Source organism: Micropterus dolomieu, linkage group LG09, assembly GCF_021292245.1.
Source record: "Micropterus dolomieu isolate WLL.071019.BEF.003 ecotype Adirondacks linkage group LG09, ASM2129224v1, whole genome shotgun sequence".
Lineage (NCBI taxonomy): Eukaryota > Metazoa > Chordata > Actinopteri > Centrarchiformes > Centrarchidae > Micropterus > Micropterus dolomieu.
This window is the reverse complement of record NC_060158.1, coordinates 24,547,079-24,571,826: the sequence shown is the minus strand read 5'-3', so window position 1 is coordinate 24,571,826 and position 24,748 is coordinate 24,547,079. Positions and strand designations below refer to the sequence as shown.

Genomic DNA, 24,748 nt, shown 5'->3' with positions numbered 1-24,748 from the left:
AAATCATCTTTCCGAGATCTCCAGTAAGCCCAAAACAATTTGAAATTTTCACAAAAATTAAGATCATGTAATAATTTAATATTAAAACGGCAAAAGGATTTTGGTTTTCCAGTGGGAGAAAGAATCAGCTCCATTAAGACTAAATGATGGTCTGTAAAAACTACTGGGATGATCTGAAAGTTAACTCCGGCAGTAAAGGACGCAGGTACATATAACCTGTCTAGTCTAGCTGCACTTACTCTACCATCTGATATTTCGATCCAAGTATATTGTCTGTCTGAAGGGTGTTTCATCCTCCACACATCAACCAAATCAGTTTTTCTTAATACATGAGACAGGACAGAGGAAGACTGAATATGTGGCTCCTCTCCAGTCCTATCTAAAGTAAAGTCAGTGCATCAAAGTTTCATTTTCTTTGACATTTTATTCTTTGTCGCTTTTCCTTAGACCGGTGACGTGTTTATTGAGACGATAACATTTTTGCTATCCAGTAAATCGAGCCCAACAACTCTCTAGTGTGTTGACTGACTGAATAAATTTATCCACATCAGGAAAATATTCTTTGACATTTGCTGTTTTTCCAAAAGTGTCATCCAGGAAGCCATTCGCTGTCCGTTGCTCCCCTCCCCGCTATCATCCGCAACAGCAGCTGCAGCAGGCCCTGTGGGGGCACGCGATCCGCTTGTGGCCCACATCTCACACTCAAAACACTTCATGTTACCGGAGCTAGCATACAACATGTAGTGTCCCTGTTCATGCTTAACACGAAATGAGACATCCAAAGTTTGAGTTGGAGAATCCAGAAACATGAACACTTGTCTCCGCAGAGACTGAACATGCTTCAGCTTGGCGTCCCTACAGCCCAGTCACTGCCCGGAAACCGCTCGCGGGAGCGCTTCAGTTCTGTCTCTAGCACCTCGTTAAAAATAAACAGGGGGACCCCAGACACTGTGATCCGGACGGAAGGCACCACCAGCGGGGAAACCTGAACAAACTCGTCATCTAAGACCAGTCTGCTTTCTATGAGCTGACTGGCAAACTCTAGATCCTTCAAAAATACAACCACCGCTTTATTCATGCATGAGGCACACGAGATGTTTCCATGCCCCACCTGCTCTCCTACCGCCAGCAGCACCTGCTCCACCGTGGTGCTGGGCTGCGGCACCACCCTCACCCCATGCTTCAGAGACAGGGACGGCTTCAAGAAACACGGCTTACCGCCCCCCAAAGCACCCAAACACACAGCAACTTAAAGTGACAATAAACGCAAAAAATGATCAAACAATCATACAGTAAACACTTAGGAGAGGAAACAAATTAGTTTGAAATAACTCAGAAACTCTCAGCCACACTCACCACACTCTCCACCACCAAACTCCCAGCATGCACAGAGAGAGAGAGAGAGAGAGAGAGAGAGAGAGAGAGAGAGAGAGAGAAATCTCTCATTTCATCTCATGAAAACAAGTTTCTGCCACTACATATCAAAGTTTCCTCCTCACTAGAGGAAGAGGTGTCCATGCTGGACCCTGATCCTTCTCACAAGAGGTGTTACAATAACTATCACATTAGAAAGTAAACTTCTCAGTCTCATGCTGTGGCAGTTTTGGGGGGGAGCCAACAGGGGCTAGTGCCCCTGTAACACAGACCTTGGACCCCACTATGGCCGCCCTCTGAAAGAAAAGTCTACAATAATCATAGTAATATATCTTCCTTGATACAATATGGCGCTGATACGAAAGGCGGAAGTTGTGTCTCAACTAGTCGGATCCTTTAGGAAAGCAAACATTTATTTATCTATAGTCACTTGGTCATCCATGTTACTGTTTGGAAGCAAGATCCAGACAGACTGTCACCTTTTTCAAGTAAGCTGCTCCTACAAATATCTATGCCATCGATACTGTAAAATCAAGATTACTGTAATCAGTTTAACACATTGCTCGCCTCAACGTTGCATCTACTTGACTCGAAATGTAGCCTACAGCATTGTAGACAATATTTTGTCCTTGTAATCCATGTTTCCATTGCATGGATAGCCTTTGGATATTGCTGGAAATTATTCTCAGTCCCCCTCCTTAAAGGGTAAATCATTATCATAACATTTTAATAATGGATTTAAACAGCACTTTTCATTCACAACGCAATAACAGTAGTGTACTGGTCCAACCAGTCTGGACATGCAGTCTGCCAAAATATGTATCCCCCTCTATAATGCACAGATGATGGCCTACCATCAAGTATTTAATTTTGGGTATACTTTTGTGTACCCATCCTGACTAATAACAGGGGTGAATAGAGAAGTTTCTATTTTCCAAGCAAAACTTATAGGGGGATACATATTATTTCAGACTGTATTTTGAACCTGCCATTAAACGTATCCCCCCTTTATAATGCACAGATGATGGCCAACTATCAAGTATTTAATTTTGTGTATACTTCACATCAGGACTAATAACAGGGGTGAATATGGAGAAGTTTCTATTTTCCTAGCAAAAGTTATACTGGGATAGAAAATACAAACTAGGATCCAGAGAATGTCTAGGACACTGGAGCTCATACTGTTCATTAAGCCTTACAAAGAAGTGTTGCATCAAAGACTATACTGTAACTTAAGCTAAAGTAAACAGGAATGTTTTTTTGTATAATGTAATTTAAGAAAACTATAACTAAGTTACTGAAAATCCTGTTACTGAAAAAAATAACTGTAAGTTACTGAAACATACTAAAACATTACATTATATACTAAACAAGACATTTTGAAAACTTGTACATTGCCTTTGTTTCTTTTGTCCCGGATTGAAAGCGGGCCTCTGACAAAACAACTGCCCCAGTCTGGCCCCCTCAATGAAGTTGGTCTAGAACTGCCACTGGTCGCGTGTGTCTTTATTCCCCTGCAGCAGAGTCGCAGACATCAGCCCAAGGATCGGTACGTGATGTCACCGTCACACGGAAGTGCTTCCGCCGGCGCTACTCGGTCAATAAAAGAGCTTCGGTACTGAAAAGCTATTTGATCCAGAAAACAGCGAAGCTACCACCAAGCTACTGAGATATGTAGTTAAACTAGTAACGGCGCTACTTGTAGCGACGCTACTGCCCAACACTGGATATATTGTAGGCTACTTTTTACTTCACTACATTTATCTGACAGCTTTAGTACTTTACAAATTAAGCTTTTTACACACAAACATATAGAGTTTATAAAATATGGTGTTTCAAAACGATTAGTCGGTTGACAGAAAATTAATTTGCAACTGTTGACTCTTTATCATTTAGGTAATTTTTCATGTAAAACATTTCATGGTTCAAATTTCACAAACATGGAGATTTGCTGCTTTTCCTTTTAAATTGTTTTATTTGAATAATTAGAATGTAGTATTAATAATTTTGAGGTTCGTGCGATTGGTTGGAGAAAACAAGATTTGTGAGTGTGTCACTCTGAGCTCTTGTTATGATTAGGCCTTGCCTCCTCCTACTTCCTAGTGTTCTCCCTGTGGTTCCCTCCTCTGCTGTCTCTGTCTGTCTCCTTTGTCATGTGCTGTGTGTGTGTGTGTGTGTGTGTGTGTGTGTGTGTGTGTGTTCGTGGGCATGTCCGATCCTGGCTCCTCTCCACCGGCAGTCTCACAACTGCGGCTCATCCAGCAATCAGCACCTGCAGTCAAATACCCTGGTTCAGCCTCCACTCTTCGCCAGTTTGTCAGTTTACATCCTGTTGTACAATTACTCCGGCTAAATGCTTTTGCCTCTCTGTGTTTTTGAGTGTTGCTTTTGTGAATCTAGCCTAACGTCTCTGAATCATCCAGTGAAAACATAACAGCTCTGGGTAGGCGTGACGGTAGTGTAAATAATATCTCTTTGTACTGTTGGTTAGACAAAACAAGCGCTGTGATGGCATTTTTCACTATTTTCAGAATTTTTTACAAACAATCGATTAATGGAGAAAATAATCAGCAGATGAATTCATGAAAATAATTGATTATTTGCAGTCCTATACAAAATAGTTCTAAATGAGCTCCACCTGAACCACCTTCAACAGTAGAATCCTACTTTTACATGAATGCATGAGGAATAATAATCTCATGATTAATATACATTCACAGGGAACATTTCCTTTTTATACTATAAATATATTTTCCGGATTATACTTACATACTTTTTCTTAAGTAACATTTTCAATGCAATGTACTTTTACTTGTAATGGGCTAAGTCTACAGTGTGGTATTAAAACTTTTACTTAAGGAAAGGATCTGAACGGTATCTTTTCTTTCCATATTAAGTCTTTAAAGCTGTATTAATTGTGGCGGAATAAACTATGGAGGACACAATCGCAGAAAACAAACTTTGTTGGTAAGTGGTTCTTTGTTGCACATAAGGGGTTTTAAAGTGGACAGGTGATGATGAGAGTGATCCACAGGCCGGCAGGAGGAATAGAGGCAGCAGAGTTGATGTTCGACGTGAGCCATGGGAATGTAGAGCGGACTAGAAGGGAGACGGGTGAGCAGGTCTATCGGCCATGAAATGTTGTAAAGACATTTATGGTCCCCAGAGGATAAAACTTTTGTGATTCCCTGACTTACTCTAGCACCACCATCAGGTTAAAATTTAAATTTGTCCAGTGCTTTGTTATAGAAGCAAATACCTGCTAAACCGATTACATTCACATCAGATTCAGCTGTACTTGGTGTTTAGAACTGATGCATGATAAAATGTTAGGATAATAACATGCATATTGTTTGCATTTTGCTCAAAGACCCCTATGGCCAAGTACTACCCCACATAACAGCAAGCATGGCTGTAGACGCTTTCTAAATCACAGGCTTCAGTTTGGCAACTTAAACTCGTCTGATTTCAGTTTTTATTTTCACAAAATGTACAGATAGTGCTTATTTAGCACATTCACATTTAGCAGATAGATATGAATTAGTCATCTTTGGGCACTTATGAACAAATATTTGTGAGTTTAATTACTACTTAATGGATGAAAATTCAGAGCTGTAATATTTTTTGTTATCAGGGCCTGACTCCTGTCTCGGCAGGTTCATAACAGGCACTCAAGGCAGACATTGAACATTTCTTCAGTGAAATTATTAATATTAAATAATATAATATTATATATTAGAAGACCTCAGCTCATCCTCTGAGATACATCTATCAGTCTTAGAAGGGGAATTGCCCAAGTCCAGTTGGAGAACCAGCCAATTAACCCCAGCTGCACTTTAAATGTGTAATCAGATTTGGCTCAATCTACCTGATGGGACGCATTTAGAACAGACCTCAGAGAATGTTGAGTCATTTATTCCTGCCTTATCCTACGTGTGTATCTTGTTTTGGAGGTTTTAAAATATCTCACTAAGAGGCCTTTGACGATAATCAGGATAATCTTTTCACATCGGAATGTATTGTCACACAAACATTCTGAGGGCAACAGATGTTTGTATAAATGAGACACACGTGGTTGAGCTAGATGCGGGTTGGCGGAATACAGTGTAATGGAAGTATACAGTACAGTGCCTGTATGGTATGCCGTACAAGAGCAGTGGATAAGACACATCCCTTTGGTGTGGGAGACCCAGGTTCAATTCCCACTGGAACATCGACCAATGTGTCCTTGAGTAAGACACTTACTCCTAGTTTCTCCAGAAGCGTGCAACCTCTGACATATATAGCAATTGTTAGCCCCATTGGATAAAAGCGTCAGCTAAATGACAAATTATAATCATTATTATAACTGTTTTGACTCTAGGGATGGCAAAGCCAGTGTATTTGTCGGTCACTGTCAATTACTTCGGTTAGTTAGGTTGTCATAACATTGATGGTCCCCAGACACACCTACCAATTATTCAATTGGAATTTGGACTAAATATTGTTATTTATATAATATTAAGACGAACAATGACTGAACTTGATGATCATTTAAATGAATATTCTTCTTTTATTAATGGTCATTTTATTTACTGCTGACATGTAGGTGAGGGCCAGACTGAGAATGGTTCACAAAGACCCTTGATGACAATACGAGGAAGAGGAGGAGAGACCCTGCCCGGAGGAAGCCCCGTCTGGAGCCAGGCCCAGAGGGAGGGCTCGTTGGCAAGCGCCTGGTGGCCGGGTTTGCCACGGAGCCCGGCCGGGCACAGCCCGAAGAAGCAACGTGGCACCCCCCTCTCCATCCTTGGGAATCCACCATCCATCGGAAAATTCGCAGGTGTCGGGTGCGCTGCCACATGGGTGGCAGTGAAGGTCAGGGGCCTCGATGAACCAGACCCGGGCGGCAGAGGCTGGCTCTGGGGACGTGGAACGTCACCTCTCTGTGGGGAAGGAACCGGAACTTGTGCGGGAGATGGAGCGCTACCAATTAGATCTGGTGGGGTTGACCTCCACGCACAGTCTCGGATCTGGAAACGTACTCCTTGATAGGGGAGGGACACAATTCTTCTTGGAGTTGCTCAGGGTGTGAGGCGCCAGGTGGGTGTGGGGATACTCACAAGTCCCAGGCTGAGCGCCGCTACGTTGGAGTTTACTCCGGTGAACGAGAGGGTCGCCTCCCTACACCTTCGGGTAGTTGGGGGGGAAAACTCTGACTGTTGTTTGTGCATATGCACCAAACAGCAGTTTAGAGTATTCGTCCTTCTTGGAGACCCTGAATGGAGTTCTGTATGGGGCTCCAGTAGGGGACTCCATAGTTCTGCTGGGAGACTTCAACGCGCATGTGTGCAATGATGGAGATACCTGGAAAGGCGTGATTGGGAGGAACGGCCCCCCTGATCTGAACCAGAGTGGGTGTTTGTTGTTAGACTTTTGTGCTAGTCATGGATTGTCTATAACGAACACCATGTTCGAGCATAAGTGTACATGGTACCAGAGCACCCTAGGCCGAAGATCGATGATCGATTTTGTAATCGTTTCATCTGATTTGAGGCTGCATGTTTCAGACACTCGGGTGAAGAGAGGGGCGGAGCTGTCAACTGATCATCTGGTGGTGAGTTGGGTCAGGGGGTGGAGGAAGACTCTGGACAGACCTGGTAAGCCCAAACGGGTAGTGTGGGTGAACTGGGAACATCTGGAGGAGGCCCCTGTCCGAGAGATCTTCAACTCAAACCTCCAGCGGAGCTTTTCTGGCATCCCTGTGGAGGTTGGGGACATTGAACATGAGTGGGCAATGTTCAAAACCTCTATTGCTGAAGCTGCAGCGGAAAGCTGTGGTCTCAAGGTCTTAGGTGCCTCAAGGGGCGGTAACCCTCGAACACCGTGGTGGACACCGGTGGTCTGGGAAGCCATCCGACTTAAGAAGGAGGCCTTCAGCGATTTGTTGTCTTGGAGGACTCCGGAGGCGGTTGTAAGGCACCGACGGGCCCGAAGGGCTGCAGCCTCTGCTGTGGCAGATGCAAAGCAGCGGGTGTGGGAGAAGTTTGGAGAAGACATGGAGAAGGACTTTCGGTCAGCACCAAAGTGTTTCTGGAGAACTGTCCGCCATCTCAGGAGGGGGAAGCAGGGAAGGATGGGACCCTGTTGACCTTAACTGGGGAGGTAATTGGGCGGTGGAAGGAACACTTTGAGGAACTCCTAAATCCAACTGACACGCCCTCTCTAGTAGAGACAGAGCTTGAGGCTGATGGGGGTTTCTCATCAATTTCCCTGGTGGAAGTCACTGAGGTAGTCAAACAACTCCACAGTGGCAAAGCCCCAGGGATTGATGAGATCCGCCCAGAAATGCTAAAAGCTTTGGGTGTGGAGGGGCTGTCTTGGATGACACATCTCTTTAACATTGTGTGGAAGTTGGGTACAGTGCCCAAGGAGTGGCAGACTGGGGTGGTGGTTCCCCTGTTCAAAAAGGGGGACCAGAGAGTGTGTGCCAATTACAGGGGTCTCACACTTCTCAGCCTCCCTGGTAAAGTCTACTCCAAGGTGCTGGAACGGAGGGTTCGGCCGATTGTCGAATCTCAGATTGAAGAGGAATAATACGGTTTTCATCCCAGTCGTGGAACAACTGACCAGCTCTAGTCCTCGCCACGTAGTTATGGCGAGGAGGGGCTGCGATTTGGTGGGCTTGGGATCTCGTCACTGCTTTTTGTGGATGATGTGGTCCTGATGGCATCATCGGTCCGTGACCTTCAGTTCTCACTGGATCAGTTTGCAGCAGAGTGCGAAGCGGTTGGGTGCTGGAACGTAGGGTTTGTGAGCATGTGCTGCAAAATGAGCTCCAATTAAAAGGTTATTGCTGTGCTGTTAAACAGTAACAAGATGCTAATGAAAATCCCGGGCTTACTGGGAGATTGCTTTTAAAATTAGGCTGCTTCACCAGTTTTGCTCTCTGTGGATGAACAGCATGGGTCTGGGAAGTCCTGGCTAATTACTCTCAAATCCCAGTGAAGTCCATTTGTGGTAATAATTGCCCTGTGATTGCCTTTGTACCATTTCATCTCACAAAGCTGATCACAGTTTATATATATATATATATATTTAAAGGGCAGTATTTCAGGTCAAAACTACTGCTAACTGCCATTAGCTAGTTAGCTCAGTTAGCTAACTTAGTAGTCCTACGACATGATATTAAACCTGTTTTGTTCAAAACTTTTATATAAAGCCTTTTGAATTTGTAATTGTTTGTTTCCCCACTGACCTTTGATGCTCTTCTACCTTCCAGAATCTACCCTGCCCATCAATCTTTCTCTTTCTTCACAGAACTTTCTAAAACCTTCCTACACCTTATAAGCACTTTCAACAGTTTTCCATTATAAAGTCTGATTGAATCTTCTGCATCAAGTAAACACCAAGTCTGAGTTGGCCGTAGCATCATAGCATCGAATGTGTTGACTTCTGCTAAATTCCAGTTTAGCCCTGCAGTAACATGGATAGGGGTAAAAGGGTAATTGCGCGGCTCCTCAAGACCTTTCAGATATTATCGACCAAATTGCTACGGCATAGATTTAATGCAGAAGTATAAATTATGCTCAAGTCTCACATTTATCAGACACTGTCCTTTCCATGTTGTAGTAGTATTGAGTCCTGTATGTCCTAATCTTAACCTAGAAAAGCAATAACATCTTCTTTCCTACACCCTACAGTATGTACAATCAAATTATTTTTTTAAAGTGTCCAATGCACATGGGAGAAATTAAACCACTATCACTATGAAGCCCTGTCTTCTATGGCTCCACCCAGAAAGATGCCTGCCAGAAGACCAGATGGTTTTTAATTACCAACTCGCAGAATTGTTGAGAATATATTTGGGATCCTAATTCTAGTTCTCAATACGGAATTGTCCCATATTTGAGAACTAGCTTGTCCCGTTTTGAATTAATGCAGGACGTGGTTTGTCATGTATTTCCAAGTTGTCTTTAATGCAGCATCCCACGCAAATCTTCCCACCTGTATTCTCTGAAGACTTGTTCTATTCTACCCCTGATTGTGTAATACTCTCTGCCGTTGTTGATTTGATAAATACCGGCAGATTCAGGGCCAAAGGAGTCAGATAAGCCCCTGTGTCCCCTCTGAATCGAAAGCGGGTGCAAAAGATGACGAGAGTGGGAGAAATCAAATGCTTGATGAGTATCAATCCAAATATCACAATTTGTAGGCCAGTGTTCTTTGTGGTGGACGGTGGCCTGTCAGACGTGTGACAGCATGACAAGGCAGTGTAACGTACTAATTTTCTGATTCATTACTCTGGATTTCATATGCTGCCTGTTTGTTAAGAAATATTGTTACAATGTAAATGAACCACATGCCTACATTATGGTATGAGCATAAATTTAATAGATCATTTTAGATGAGAGATATAGGCGGGATGGTGGCGTGCTTTACACTACTACATCCAACGCTTTGCATTGCACTTGCTGATGTAAGGCTTGGATACAGCTGCATGGCCATGGAAACCCATTCCATGAAGCTCTCTATGCACTGTTCCTGAGCTAATCCACAGGCCACACGATGTTTGGAGGACTGCAGCTATTGACTCTTTGACCCTTGCAGAAAGTTGGCGCACTGTGCAGCTTCTGTGCACAGTGGCCTACCACTTTGTGGCTGAGTTTCTGTTGTTCCCATCGCTTCCACTTTGTTATAATACCACTAACAGTTGACCGTGGAATATTTAGTAGTGAGGAAATTTTACAAATGGACTTACTGCACAGGTGGCAACCTATCTCAGTACCATGCTTCAATTCACAATTCACTGAGCTCCTCAGGGCGACCTATTCTTTCACAAATGTTTGTAGAAGCAGTCTGCAGGCCTAGGTGCTCGATTTTATCCATCTGTGGTCATGGAAGTGATTGGAACACCTGATGTGCAGTGATTCAGAGGGGTGTCCTAATACTTTTTGCAATATAGTGTATATCGTTATATCACACAGCCCTACTTATTAATGGCAGTTATGTTTTAAATCTAACACTCTGAAGCTTTTTGAATGTAAGGAATGGCAAGCAAGTGAATATCATCTGCCTTGTGATTGTTGCTCACACTTGATGGATGAGCTGGTGGTGGAGGGGAGTGGTTTTCTGCTTTGTCATTTTTGCAGCCAGAGCCGCCTTACTTGACTTTGCTCCTAATTCTGTGGAGAGGGCTATGGACTTACACATCTCCATAATTTGGTCACCATACCATTATTAAGGGAAACTTACTTACTTAATGTCTCGCACAGCTGGGATGATATGTTTATATTTTCCAACTGAGCTAACTTGAGAAGCAAAATGGTTTCTTAAGGTCATCCTGAGGTGTTGTCGTGCAAAGTCAGACAAATCTGAAAATGTACTTTTGGTTTGCATGCCAAAAACTTGCAAACAAATGGATTCATTAGGACTGCCAAGAAAAACTTGTTGTTTGAATAGGTATTATTCAAACCATTTTAAGAAGATGAGTTTGAATTCACATTGAATTTCATTTAAAGTCTCGCTTGAGTTGTGTTTGTATCACATTCCCACTCTTTCTGCTTGCACATATTTGCATCTCTTTTGTATACCAACTTAATTTAGAGATTGTGGACTTCCCTAACTCATGTGCACACAGTTGTGCACTGCCTTCCAAGGCCAGGTGGACCTAATTCAGCAATCAGCTCTTCGGGTAGAACTAGAGGACATAAAAGGAACATGGATGCACAGCACAGGGAAACACATACAGCCATAACAACATTTACCAGATACAAAAACTGGCCAGATCCAGAAAATGAGGAAGTCTTTGGATTGTGCATGATGTTCACTCTATGTAAATTCACCATTTGGATGTACCATTATCCCCTCTCCTTTGTCTATAAATAGTATCAGATGTGGGTATTTGTATTTTGGTGGTAATTTAAAAGGTCTGAGTTTCCTCAAATTAAGTTAATTTAAGGAAGTCTGAAATTGTCATAAATAAACCTAGTACAAGATAACTCAAAAGGGGTTTCCGGTCAAAGACAAATGGATATATATTACTCTAATGTAAAATGTGAACATGTGGTATTTTTTAATTAAAAAAACAGATGTTGGTTTGAGGTTTTGATAATACACCTATAGCTAAGACGCCTTAATTGAAGTATCTGTAAAATGGCATTAAAATAAATTTTTAATCACAAACCCATAAATTTTACAGGAAGTTTACATTTCTTTTTCAAGCCCATTAAAATGTGTGGACACCTGTCATTTAACAATAAATTAAATATTACCTTTCTGTAATTTTACCAATTTTAGTTAACAGCTTAACAATGCTTGTAGACATTACACACTGATTAAAATAACATTTATTCAATGTTTTTATTTTCCAAATATCCATAATTAAAGGAGATCAGGAGGTTAACTGTTACTAAATTGTACCAAGTTTAAGAAATGTTTTTACAGTATTAAAGTTACAGCTACACAGCTACAGGTTTTTCATGTTATTTTACATTAGACATGTAAATTCAGTTTATTTTTAGTAATTTTGATATTTTCATGTTTTTCAAAAATATAGGAATACTTTGTAACTGTAAAATTACAGATTTTTATTTTACAGTGTAGCTTATTATAATGTCCATTGGTATTAATCTTAATACTTTCCTGAAAACAGGTTGTGGTTGCCGGGCCCCCAAGGGCTGTGGCCCCCGCTGCAGTAGGCATCCCTTTTTTTCTGTTTTGAAGGTGGCAACCCTATCTCTGTCAGATGTTGTGGTAAAAGCTGCTTGCATTCTCTGCAACTGTCTTAGGCTACATTCACACTGCAGGTCTTAAATTCTAATGTTTGCAAAATTGTTGTTTAAATTGTCCCATATTAGACTGAAGTGTGAACTGTCCACGGCCTGCAAGTGACTGGCAAAAGAATAATACGTCACATTCAGCACACTGACACTGTCGGTAGTAAACAAGTAGGCTACTAAGGTTAACTCCGGTTAGCTCATACTTGCTAACCCTCACTGGAGACTCCTGTATTTCATTGCCCTCTCTTGGTTTCCTACCGGGGTCACATTTCTGATGAATTTTGACAACTTTCTGTCATTTTTATGACATCATTACTGTTTTTGGCACTGTACACTGCATTAAGCCCCACAGCACACATTCTCTTGCATTTCAAAAATCTGACTTATATCGGATTTGGACCTGTTACAACCCAGCTCGTCGTGGATTGGGATTGGAAATGAGGTAGAGAACAACAAATGGGGTGGTTTTGGTTAAAGTCGGGGGTTTAATGACTGACTGCCATTAGGTACCGAGATGAGATCCTCAGACCCCTTGTGACACCATATGTTGGTGCGGTTGGCCCTGGGTTCCTCCTAATGCAAGAGCTGGAGTGTGTCAGCAGTTCCTGCAAGAGGAAGGCATTGATGCTATGGACTGGCCCGCCGTTCCCCAGACCTGAATCCAATTGAGCACATCTGGGACATCATGTCTCGCTCCAGCCACGTTGCACCACAGACTGTCCAGGAGTTGGTGGATGCTTTAGTCCAGGTCTGGGAGGAAATCCCCCAAGAGACCATCCGCCACCTCATCAGGAGCATGCCCAGTCGTTGTAGGGAGGTCATACAGGCACATGGAGGCCACACACACTACTGAGCCTCATTTTGAGTTTTAAGGACATTACATCAAAGTTGGATCGGCCTGTAGTGTGGTTTTCCACTTTGATTTTGAGTTCAGTGATCATTTTTGTGTGATTTTGTTTTCAGCACATTCAACTATGTAAAGAGTATTTAATGAGATTATTTAATTCATTCAGATCTAGGATGTGTTATTTTAGTGTTCCCTTTATTTTTTTGAGCAGTGTACAACAAAAAGAGGGCTATACAGGTGATGACAAACAACCAATACACAAAATGAAACCAAAGAGGGTCTTGTCCAAAGACAGTTACGTAGGTAAGAATGAAAACAGGTCAGCATCCATAAGCTTACAAAAATACAATGGAAGAAAAACCGCCCTGAACTATGGACACATGAGCTATTTAAAGTGCAGCTGGGGTTAATTGGAGACTCCTGTTAGGTAGATTTGGTCACATCACAGCCACACCAATCACAGACACCAGTGAACAGCAACCAGGAAGTAGGCGGTATCAGCTCCACAGGGACCAGTCCTCAACGGGGATTCACACAGCTGGATTAGCATAACTGTCAGAATCACTCACAGGAACAGCACAATTAATACTCAATAAACAGCAGCCAGCGGCGGCCATAACAGGACCACATATGAAAGTTGAAAAGATTTGGGTCACTTTGAACTCTAAGACCATCTGGAGCAGAGGAACAGCAAAGACAGCTGGACTCACTGAAGAAGGTGGTGACCACTAGTGGACTAGTGTTAATTATCAACTTTATTGTTGTAGGTTATGTTCAAGTTCAGTGAACATGGGTGTCTGTGACATTTTTTAATATGATTGAACCAAAAATGCCATCCCTAAGTAGGCCTGACCATCTACAAGTCTTTGCATGTCTTGCAAAAAAATCTCGATACAAGATCAGCCTAAATGAAGGCTTTAGGACCATGTGGACGCAGCTGATAATACCGGCCAACCACTCACTCTCGGCTCACATTGCCCGTTCTGCGCCCTCCTTATCCCTGATGAGCGGCAGGATAATTCACCATTTAGCAGGAGGACTCCTTGGACAAAGCCCTCAGCCTGCTGCTACCGAAAGAGCCGTAGTCGTATGGCTCCTCTTCTATTCACGGGTCTCCCAACAGCTTCCTGTTTTCCCTGGCCCCGGCAATCGCTGACCTCGAGGCTGGGGACCCTGACCCCGAGGTAGCCTTCTCTTGCGAGGTTTCTGTTCTGCTGTCGGCCTCTGCTCATCAGAGATCTTCCTGCCATCATCCAGAGGGTGGCCGACCACTGTCAGCTGTCTGTTCCCCCAGCCCAAGAGCTCTCTCCTCCGGATGAGATGGCCAGTGTTCTCACTCTTAGCCAGCCAGCTAGGTGGGACCCGGTCTGGCCGCTCTTCCTTCCCATCCGGCAGTACCAGGAAGGTGCCGCCTCAGACCCAAAGACTCTGCGGGCTTCTGTTACCTCGTATATCCCCATCACCAAGGTGGAAGGCTTCTCGGACAAGGGTCCGAGGGTCCCTCCGCTGGAGCCCAACCTCATGGCATTCTTCGGTAGCCAGTTCAGGCGGCGCCTGGACCGCAGTGGGTGGCCAGAGTGCGAGTGGAGTGCGCCGCTGCCCAGATAAGTGTCTGGCTGACCCTGATTCACCATATCCTGTGGCTCCTGCAGTCCTCCATCCCTGAGTCTGTTAGGAAGGATCTGGTGGAGGCTCCAGGTGAGCCCGGACAGGATCTTCGGTCCTCATTTCCGGACACTGGTTGACACGATGCGGTCCGCTGCCCAGGAGGCAGAGAGCATCAGGCGGCACGTCGGCTGGGCCCAGCTTCCCCCAACCCCGTTCTCCAGCTCGCTGGCGGGACTGCTGTGACCGGAGGAAGGCAGGACTTTGCCCTGCCGGCTCAACGGCGGGCTCCCGGGGTCCCGGGGGTTGCCTGCTCATGGTCCAGCCCTTCAGCGCAGCCACAGGGCCCCTCCAAGCATCAATGACAAGTTGGGGAGGAATTGTGTGTCAACTTTTCATGTTCTGCCAAAAGCACTGAATGTTTTGAAATAAAACACAAACAGAGCCGCAGCTGGCTGGAGGGGGGGGACCAGGGGTTCTACTGCTGCTATTTCCTGGTGAGGAATAAGAGGCCCATCTTAGATCTGTCACTATTCAACAAAGCGATTATGGACAGACCTTTTCATATGTTGACAGTGAAGCAGGTGCTGGAGTGTGTGCGGCAGGTGTACTGGCTGACCTCCATCCACCTGAAGGACGTGTATTTTCACGTTCCCGTCATCCCAGCACACAGGAAGTTCCTGCACTTCTCTTTCCAAGGTGTCCAGTATCAATACAACCACCTGCCTTTCGGTGACTCTCTGGCTCCACGCACGTTCTCCAAGTGTGTCGAGACTGCCTTGGAGCCACTGCGGCGGGCGGGCATCAGAGTCCTGTTTTACCTGGATGACCTGCTGCTGCTGGCACGGTTCCAGGATGAGGCGTTGGTGCAAACGGCCAAGATTGTTTCACACCTTTCTCCCCTGGGTTTCATGGTGAACTGGAAAAAAAACACTACCTTTCCCTCCCAGATGCTCACCTACCTGGGCGTGGTGCTGCATTCCTCCCTCCTGAAAGTGCGTTTCTCCCTGGAGCGCGTGGATGCTCTGACAGAGCTGCTCCACCATGTGGCTCGCCAAGAGTGGTGAGGGCCTCGAAGTATATCCCTGGCGTCTCAGGCAGGAGGCTATCCGCTTCTCGGCCAGACCCACAGGGGCTGAGCGGCAGCACCTAGAGGGTTTCTCCCTGGCGGTGGTGTGCACCATCCAGGGGTCGAGAGCCGCTTCTACTCAGTCCTCTTACTTCTCCAAATGGTTAATGCTGGTGTTTGGACCAAGAGTTGGACCCTGTAGCTTGTCCGCTTCCGGGGGTGCTTTCGTTCCTTCGGCTTACGGACAGAGGTCTGGCATTCAGTACAGTTAAAACCTATGCAGCCACCATTTCATCCTGCCACAAAGGCTTTGTTGACAGGACGGTGTTCACTCACCTGCTGGTGCAGCGTTTCCTGAAGAGGGTGTGGAGGCACAGGCCGGTGTTGCGGCCTTCCGCTCCACAGTGGGATTTGCCGCTAGTTTTACACGCCCTGACCCAAGCCCCTTTCAAGCCCTTGGAGATGGCGGACCTGCGGTTCCTTTCGGCCAAGGTCGCTCTGCTCGTGACTCTGATGTCGACCAAGAGGGTCAGCGATCTGGCTGCCCTCTCTGTCGATCCATCTTGTCTCCGGATCCAAGGGGATGGCAGCTCCGCTGTCCTGCGCCCTAATCCTGCTTTCATGCCTTAGAGTAAGTAAGTAAGAAACTTTATTTATATAGCACCTTCCACAGACAACAGGGGTCACAAAGTGCTTCACAGTAAAAAATTTAATAAAACAAATAAAAACAACAACACATAAAATACAAAACCAAATGGCTAGTTATATGCTAGTCTAGATGTGTCTTAAGGTGTTTTCTAAAGAGTCCAAGGCTAAAGGAAGCCACCATACAGAAAACACGATCACGTCTTGTTTCAAAAGGTGTTCTGGGAACAGTTAAACGGTCTTGGCCTGAAGACCGCAGAGAACGACCAGAAGTGTGTGCAATAGATCCTGGATGTAAGAGGGAGCTTGACCATGCAAGGCTCTGTAAGTAATGGTTAAACATTTAAAATGCACTCTAAAACCAATTTGAAGCCAATGAAGAGTCTTAAGCACAGGAGTAATGTGTGATCTCCTGTTGGTCTTCAGCAAAAGTCTTGCAGCTGCATTCTGTACAACTTGCAGTTTGTCCATGGAGGATTAGTTTAAAGTGCACAGTACAATAATCCAGAAGAGAAGAAATAAAAAGCATGAACAAGCATCTCCATCTCTTTTTTAGAAACCACAGATCTAATCTTATGTTGCTGAGATGGTAAAAACAGGAATGAATTGCAGATTCAACATGACTGTTAAAACACATAGATTTGTCAAAAATGACACCCAGATTTTGCACGACATTACAGTCAGAGGATGATAGAGCCCCAGTGGCCTGCCTAATCGTAGGGGTAATGTTGTCTGGGGCAAAAATCAGCACCTCAGTTTTGTCTGAATTTGGTTCCAAAAAGTTGTCTGCCATCCATTTGTAAATGGAGGCTAAGCAGTTGTGCAACAAGGACAGTTTGTTTAGCCTATCAGGGCTAAAAGATAAATATAATTGGATGTCATCAGCAATGCAATGGTAAGATATTTCTTCAAAACTACCAATAATCTTTTCCGAGGGGAAGCATATAGTATATAGAAGTGTATATATAAACTGAACAGCAGGGCGCCAAGCACAGAACTTTGGGGGCACACAACAGGACAAAGGAGCAGAGTCTGACACATATGTTCCTATGGACACAGAGAAAACCAGTCCAGAGCTGATCCAGTAATGCCCACAGTTGTTTTCAGTCTATCAATCAGAGTGCAGTGATCCACAGTATCAAACGCTGCACTGAGATCTAATAGGACCAGCACAGAACGTTTACCCCCATCAGCAGCCATCAAAATATCATTTGAGACCCTAAGGAGGGCAGTCTCAGTTGAATGTTTTTTACGAAAACCAGACTGAAAATTATCAAAGATATTGTGAGAATCCAAAACATATTTTATCTGGTTCGCAACAACCTTTTCAAGAATTTTAGAAAGAAAAGGCAATTTAGAAATAGGTCTATAGTTTCTAAATGAAACTGCATCAAGATTGTTCTTTTTCAAGATAGGCTGAACAACAGCATGCTTAAAACAGCTAGGGACCTGGCCCAGCTGAAGAGATAAGTTTAAAATTGAAACAAAAAATGGGCCAAGTAAATGTATGGATTTTAAAAGCAAAGATGTTGGTAAAATATCAACAGGGCTTTGGGAAGATTTCGTCATGCCCACTAACTTAAAGATGTCATTCAGGGTAATGGAGCAGAAGCTGTGCAAATACATCTACTGATGCTGCTGGACACATCTTCAAAGATGTTCCTGGAATCATTGGGTGTTTCGGGTCTTTCAACATCATACACCCTCATCCAGGCGACCCAGTTGAGGCTGATCAGACCTCAGCTTCTGTCCAATTGGCGAAACTAGCTACTTTGCCCCCGTGCATCTCCTCTCTTGAGCCATAGCCATCTTGAGGCTTTCTCTGCCGCTTTGGTGGTATTGTGGATGGCTCTTCTCCTCCTCACTCCATCGATGCCTTACAGACTGAAGACTCTGACCAGGGCTGCAAAGCCCCTGCATCCGACCTCTATTGGGAGACACCTTGCTCTCCATCCGGTTTGTCGACACTCGCCGACTAGTCCTTCATACTTGGCGAGCTTCCTTTCAAAGGCCTCTTCCAGGCGGTCTTCCCAAGGGACTTTTAGCTCCAACAGAACCACTTGTTTTGTAGACTCAAACAAAAGAACAACATCTGGTCTTAAGGTGGTAGTCACAACGTAGTGGCCAGGATGCCTGCAGATGTTTTTGCAGCTGGTCTTGGCTGCTCTCCAGCTTTGATGAAGGTGTGATGGCTTGTTTGGAGGGGCGGGAGCGCTTGGCCACCTGTACCTTCCCTCTCCCAGTGCCTTAGAGCAGCAGCTCAGAATGTGCTCTAGGGTTCCACGCTTGGAGCACAGTGGACATGCTGGTGACTCCACTTTGACCCATATGTGAAGGTTTGATGGGCTGGGAAGCACATCATATACCGCCTGGATGAGAAACTTGATCCGCTGTGGCTCTGCCTTCCACAGCTCTGCCCATGTCACCTTCCTCTCGATCGCGTTCTCCCATCGTATCCAGGCACCCTGATGCCTCATTCCCACTGTTCTCCTCAACCACTGCTCTCATCTCCTCCTGGACTAGGCAGCACCTTTCCTTCCCTTTGGTGGTGTCAATGTGGGGAGTTGAAAAGGAACCCAGTCCAGCCCTGCCTCTTGTTACCGCTCCCGCCAGCCTGTTGTGATGTAATCTTGCCTCTGCTTGTCGAACAGCCCCCTCAGCCTTCCACTTCCAACCAGTCCCCACTTCAATCCCAGCCTTTGCCACCTTTGGATCGCTCGAGTCTCTATATTACAACACTTCCCTGGCTCTCGTTACCTTGAACTCCTCTTCCAAGGACTTGAGTGGCAGTTGCAGTTTGTTGCGGTGCCTATGGAGTGCAATGCTACTTAGACTTTTTGGAAGCCCCAGCCATTTTCTGAGGTGGCTGCTGACCTTCCTCTCAAAGGTTTCCATAGTCAAGATTGGCACTTCATAGATGAGGTGTGGCCAGAGGATCCTGGGAAGAATGCCATGCTGGTATAGCCAAGCTTTGAACATCCCTGGCAATCCAGACTGGTCGACCGATTTTAGCCATCTGTCCAGCTCAGTGCAGGTTGATCGGTTGGATGCTGCATCCCTCAGGGTGCTGTCAAACACCTTGCCTAAGCTCTTGACAGGCTTTTCAGTGACGGTCGAGATTGTTGCCCCTGCAACGCTGAACCGGGATTTGTCATCCACCTCTCCTCTTCTCAGCACCATTGATCTTGACTTGGCTGGTTTAAAACGCATCCCTACCCACTCCATTTGCTTTTCGAGACCCTTGAGAATCCACCGGCCTGGAACTGACTCTGTGGTGACTATGAGGTCATCCATAAATGCTCTTAGCGGTGGCTGACGTTGAGCTGATTTCGTCTTGGGCCCTCTGCACTCTTGTTCAGTAGACTTTGTGAACATATTCATGGCCAGGGATAACAGAATTACGGAGATGGTACAGCCCGTGATGATTCTGATCTCGATCTTGTGCCAGCCTGATGTCACTGCTCCTGAAGAGGTTCTCATCCTGAAGTTGTTGTAATAGTCGGCAATGAGGTCTCTGACTCTGCTGGGGACGTGATGTTTTCAGAGTAAGCTGCACAAGCTTGTGTGGTATTGAGCCATATGCATTTTTTTATCGATTTGAATTATTTTTTAAAGTCAAGCTAGCCGTTTCCTCATGCTTATTCTCCCTGTGTCCCGTGCAAGAGAGTGAAAGACTAGAGTACCACTCAGCACTGACAGATTGTTCTCTCTCTGAGGAGCTGCGTCACAACACCAGTGTGCGTCTGTTCTTTGAGAGGAAGGTTGGAGACAGCACTGAAGAAGATCTTGGCCGGGAGATGATGCAGAACTGGTCTATCTTCTTGGAGTTCTCCTCCTTTGGAATCCAGACCCCCTCAGCAACTCTCCACTGTTCAAGAATCTTGCCCCTCCTCCACATAACACGCAGGATCTTCCACAGGCGCAGCAGGAGTTTAGGACAGTTCTTATACACTTTGAACAAAGTGCTGTTTGGGCCTGGAACAGAACTTGCTTGTGCTTTCCTGACAACCTCCCGAACCTCCTTCAGCTGCAGCTCTGCCATGTTCAACTGCAAACTTGGCTCAGGAGGGTCTGTCAGCATGCTGCACTCCCCCAACTCCTTTTCTCTTGCTGAGTTGCCTTCAGGTGGTGATCAATCTCCTCCTGAGAGCAGACGCTTTTGTCCTAGCAGCTCATTAGTGAACTTAAAGGGGTTGGCAATGAATGCAGCCCGCTTTTGGGCTCTTTCACGGCGGCGCCTCCGGTGCCACTCTGCCAGTCGAAGGATCCTGATCTTCTTTCGTGGGATGCACATCAGCTGTGCCAGGCCAGTGCGCTCCTCCTCGCCTGCTTGTACTGTCGCTTCAGGGTCTTCATCTCCTGCCTGATGTTATGGATTCTCACCTCTCATTGGTTCTTTGAGTGAGGTCCTTTGGAGCCTCCTTCCTTCATCTCTTCACCGAACCGTTCAGATGCAATGCTTTCAATTATCATTTTCATGGCTTGCAGTTTCCTGTCAACATTTCCCCTCATGCTGGCCTCCAGAATCTGGTCAACACCGATGTCAAACTAGTTCCACATTGAGGTCATGTTAGCTGCTGGCCACTTGATCCGCCTCCTCTCAGACTTGATGCTGGAGGGAGTCTTTTGCAACACTTGGAGGTTCAGGGCACTGTGGGGTGTCTCCGGGCCTGGCTCCTCCTGTGTCTCACCAGGTTGAACACCTGTGCGTTGTGTTGGTCCTGTCCCCACCAGACACTTTATCTTCCCTTGGTGGATCTTTAGGCCTCACTCGTTCTTACAGAATTTGCCACATGTACACTGCTTGCTCGTAGTCGTTTGTCCATTGCCTTGGTCTAGTACCATTGAATCCGTCTGATTAGGGTGCTTATCCTTTCCTGGTCGTCACTGATATAATCAGATTAAAGCTGTGCAAATACATCTACTGATGCTGCTGGCCAAAGGAGTCCAGTATTGAAAGTCTGTGATGTTTAACTATATGGGGGTTTGCTGATGGTGGCCGGTAAACTAAAATACAATAAAATGTATTTGAACGACCAACTTTTCTCATCTGTAGTTCAAAAGAAGTGTACGTGCCACAGCAAGACCTCCACCACAGCCTGTGAGTCTTGGCGTGCTGATAAAATTACAGTCCACAGGACAAAGCCCATTCAGGTGATATTCAATATCCCGTTGCCAAGTCTCCATGAGCAACAAGTCCATGTTTTTGGAAGTAAATAAATCACTGAGCAAAAGAGACTTTTATTAAAAGAAATGGGCATTTATCAGACCCATCCGGAGCGGTGCAGGAACACCTGCAGCAGAGAAAGAGGCTCGGGGCAGCGACCTCAGATGCACAGAACACACACTGCGACCAGTGGTAGGGTTTCTCCAGGGCACTGGGACCAAAGCCCAGGGGACGTCAGGGCGAAGACATAAAGGTCTGGAGTCGCAGTCAAAGACCCCCAGCTTCAAGAGTTTTTTCAGATGAACCTGCCTCCCTACCCTTTTTCCTCGCTTTCTCTGCCATCTATTTGTAAGTCGTATTAGGCACTCTCCATGCCGCATACATAGCGGTTGCAGTCGGACATCTGAACAGGGCTGCAAACTCACATGTACCACTCCAGGTACATCCGTCACCGCACTCCGCCATGGAGGATCAGATCAACAGCATTGTTTGGTGATCGTACACCCATGCAGTAGACACAACATTTGTTGACAAACTTAGTAGCAATCTAGTGCAGGAAACAAACAAAGCATCACCAGCTCCTTCCGATCGCAGGTGATTACCCTCTCAGGCTTCTTTCCACCCCCCATGGGGCTGAGGAGCTAGGTCTCACCTCCTCAACCCGGTGCACACACTGTCCTGCTACGCTGCTTTCCCCTGTCAGTGCCGCGCTTATCTCCCAGGCTGTGTGATGCTATTTCACAGGCCTATGCGTCAGCCGGTGTATCTCCTCCGGGAGGACTCACGCAAGAGACGTCTCCTCCTCTTTGGGATTGCACAGTGGAATGTCGGTAGACGACATCTGCATGGCGAGCTCCTGGTCTTCCCCATGCTCTTTCGTCCATTTCTTTCAGGTTTCTGTCTGAGTGATTGTCCTCTGTAAGTGCGAGTGTGAGTTTCTCCCATCCGGACAGTGGGGGAGCAGCTGGCCCTGCTCTGTGCGCAGCTGATGCTGTTGCTGTCCCAACCTCATCTGCACCTGCATAGCTGCGGGTCCCCCCCCTTCCCAATGCTGAGCTCCATTAAAGTATTTAAACATTTCAGAGGCTAAAATTTGAATTCTGTTTCCTCTACAGGGTTTCCTCTGTCCATCCTGTCAAGCTTTTAACTACAGTTTTTTTGTTTTGTCCCACGATATTTGCAGTGACATTACTCCACCCATGGAAACATTTAAACGACTGACAGCAGCCTCTCTAATCATTAAAGTTAAACTGTTAATGAAAACACTGATACATTATAACAACACAATAAAAATCTAAATCTGGCTAAATTTAATTACAATAAAGAATTATTGGGGTTGGGGGGCTATTCAGATATTGTCAGAACCGATCTGTGCATTACACCAATTCAGCTGCTATAATTGTGACAAAACAGCGTAACAGCTGCTAACATCATATTATTAGGCTATAATATCAACCAGAGCATCCTCAGAAATCCGCACTATACTGCTGTATTTTATGTTATCATATAGCAACAATAGTGACCATTATGTTGTCTGCACGTCATTCCAACAGAATAGTGTTGTGATGACTGCATTTCAGATATGTTTTGTTTCATACATGGTGTGAAGATTAGTATACCAAGGTTCTACTTCATACAGGCTTCACCTTTAAAGCTATCGCAATTGGGTTTACCACCCACTCTCTGGACGAAGCCCACGGCCTGCTGTTAAGGAAGAACGGGAGTCAGTTGACTCCGCTTTTCCTGTTCACGGATCTCCCAGCGGTTCCCCCATTCCCCCGTTCCAACCTCCGGTGACACCAGCCTCGACATTGGCTATGTTGCCGCAACAAGGCAAGCTAATGTTGTGCTAACAGGATGCTAACGTCAGGGTAACGTTGAGCTATCAGGAAGCTAACGTGAAGCTGACATGCGGTCTGACCCTGGTTCTGCTGACCAGGAAGACCCCATGTGCAGAGATGGGGACTCGAGACTTGACTCGGACTTGAGGTGCGGAACACGTGAACAATGTTTATTTTTAGGAAATGTCTGATGAGCTTGCTGTTATTCTTCTCGATTAACATAATCATTTACGTCCAGCTGGCGGCCATCATGTTAATTATTAACGGTGGCTGCGAACAGGTTTATTGTTGATCATGTAATGTTACTTAATGTTACACTGGGTTTGACAGTCTGGGGATGTGTTGACTTACAGTAGTTTAAGCTGTCATTAATTGCATTGCACATTACATGGTCGTGCTCTGTGAAAAACAGGTTACAGGTTTATTGTTGATCATGCAACATTACAGTTTTATTTAGTTATAACGTTGCACTGGGTTGAGAGTCTGGGGGATGTGTTGACTTACGGTATTTTATAAGCTGTCATTAGTTGTTGACGCTTTAGGCTACATGGTTGTGCTCTGTAAGTGAAAAACAGGTAACAGGTTTATTGCTGATCTGGAACATTACAGTTTTATTTAGTTACACTGGGTTTGAGAGTCTGCGGCGTGTGTTGACTTACAGTAGTTAACAAGTTGTCATTAATTGCATTGCACATTATATGGTTGTGCTCTGTAAGTAAAAAATGGGTTACATGTACAGAATTCCTGTAGCTATGCAGTTTTATAAGCAGTGTGGATTGAACACAACAGGTGATACAACATTCATTATAACAACAAGTGACTTGAGACTTGACTAGGACTCTAGCTCAGAGACTTGAGAGCATCTCTGCCTGTGTGTCCACGTTGCTCCACATTAGCTGCGGCTAACGTCATCTAGCACCCGAATTGCTTGCTGTTGGCCGACCCTCGCTGCTCAGGGGAGACGGGTGTGCGACGAGCCTGGCCGTCTGCACCACCGGCTCATCCCAGGACCACACCAGCAGCAGCAGGTCGTTCATTTAAAACAGGACCCTGATGCCCTCCCACCGCAGCGGTTCCAGAGCCGGTTCCTCTCCCCTCCCAGAGGCTCACCTACCTGGGTGTGGTGTTGGACTCCTCTCACTGGAGAGCACGGCTATCTCAGGAGATGGTGGACGGTCTGACGGAGGTGCTCTGCTGTGTTGTTCCACAGGCGGTGGTGAGGGCTCTGTCGATCCTGAGGCCTCATGTCAGCAGCTCATGTGTCAGCCGGTCAATCTCCCCTGGACGGCATCAGGGCACACTCCACGAGAGGTGTCTCTTCCTCTGCGGTGTTGCACGGTGGGATGACGGTGGATGACATCTGCACAGCGACCTCCTGGTCTTCCCTGTGCTTGTTTGTCTGTTTCTACCTACGAGATGTCTCCCGTTTTTCCATGAATC

General features: G+C 45.5%; 1 pseudogene; it reads right to left on the bottom strand.

Annotated features, from left to right (window-relative positions):
- Nucleotides 1–18,177: 18,177 nt before the first annotated feature.
- LOC123976037 lies at nt 18,178–24,345 on the bottom strand (annotated as a pseudogene).
- Nucleotides 24,346–24,748: the final 403 nt, after the last annotated feature.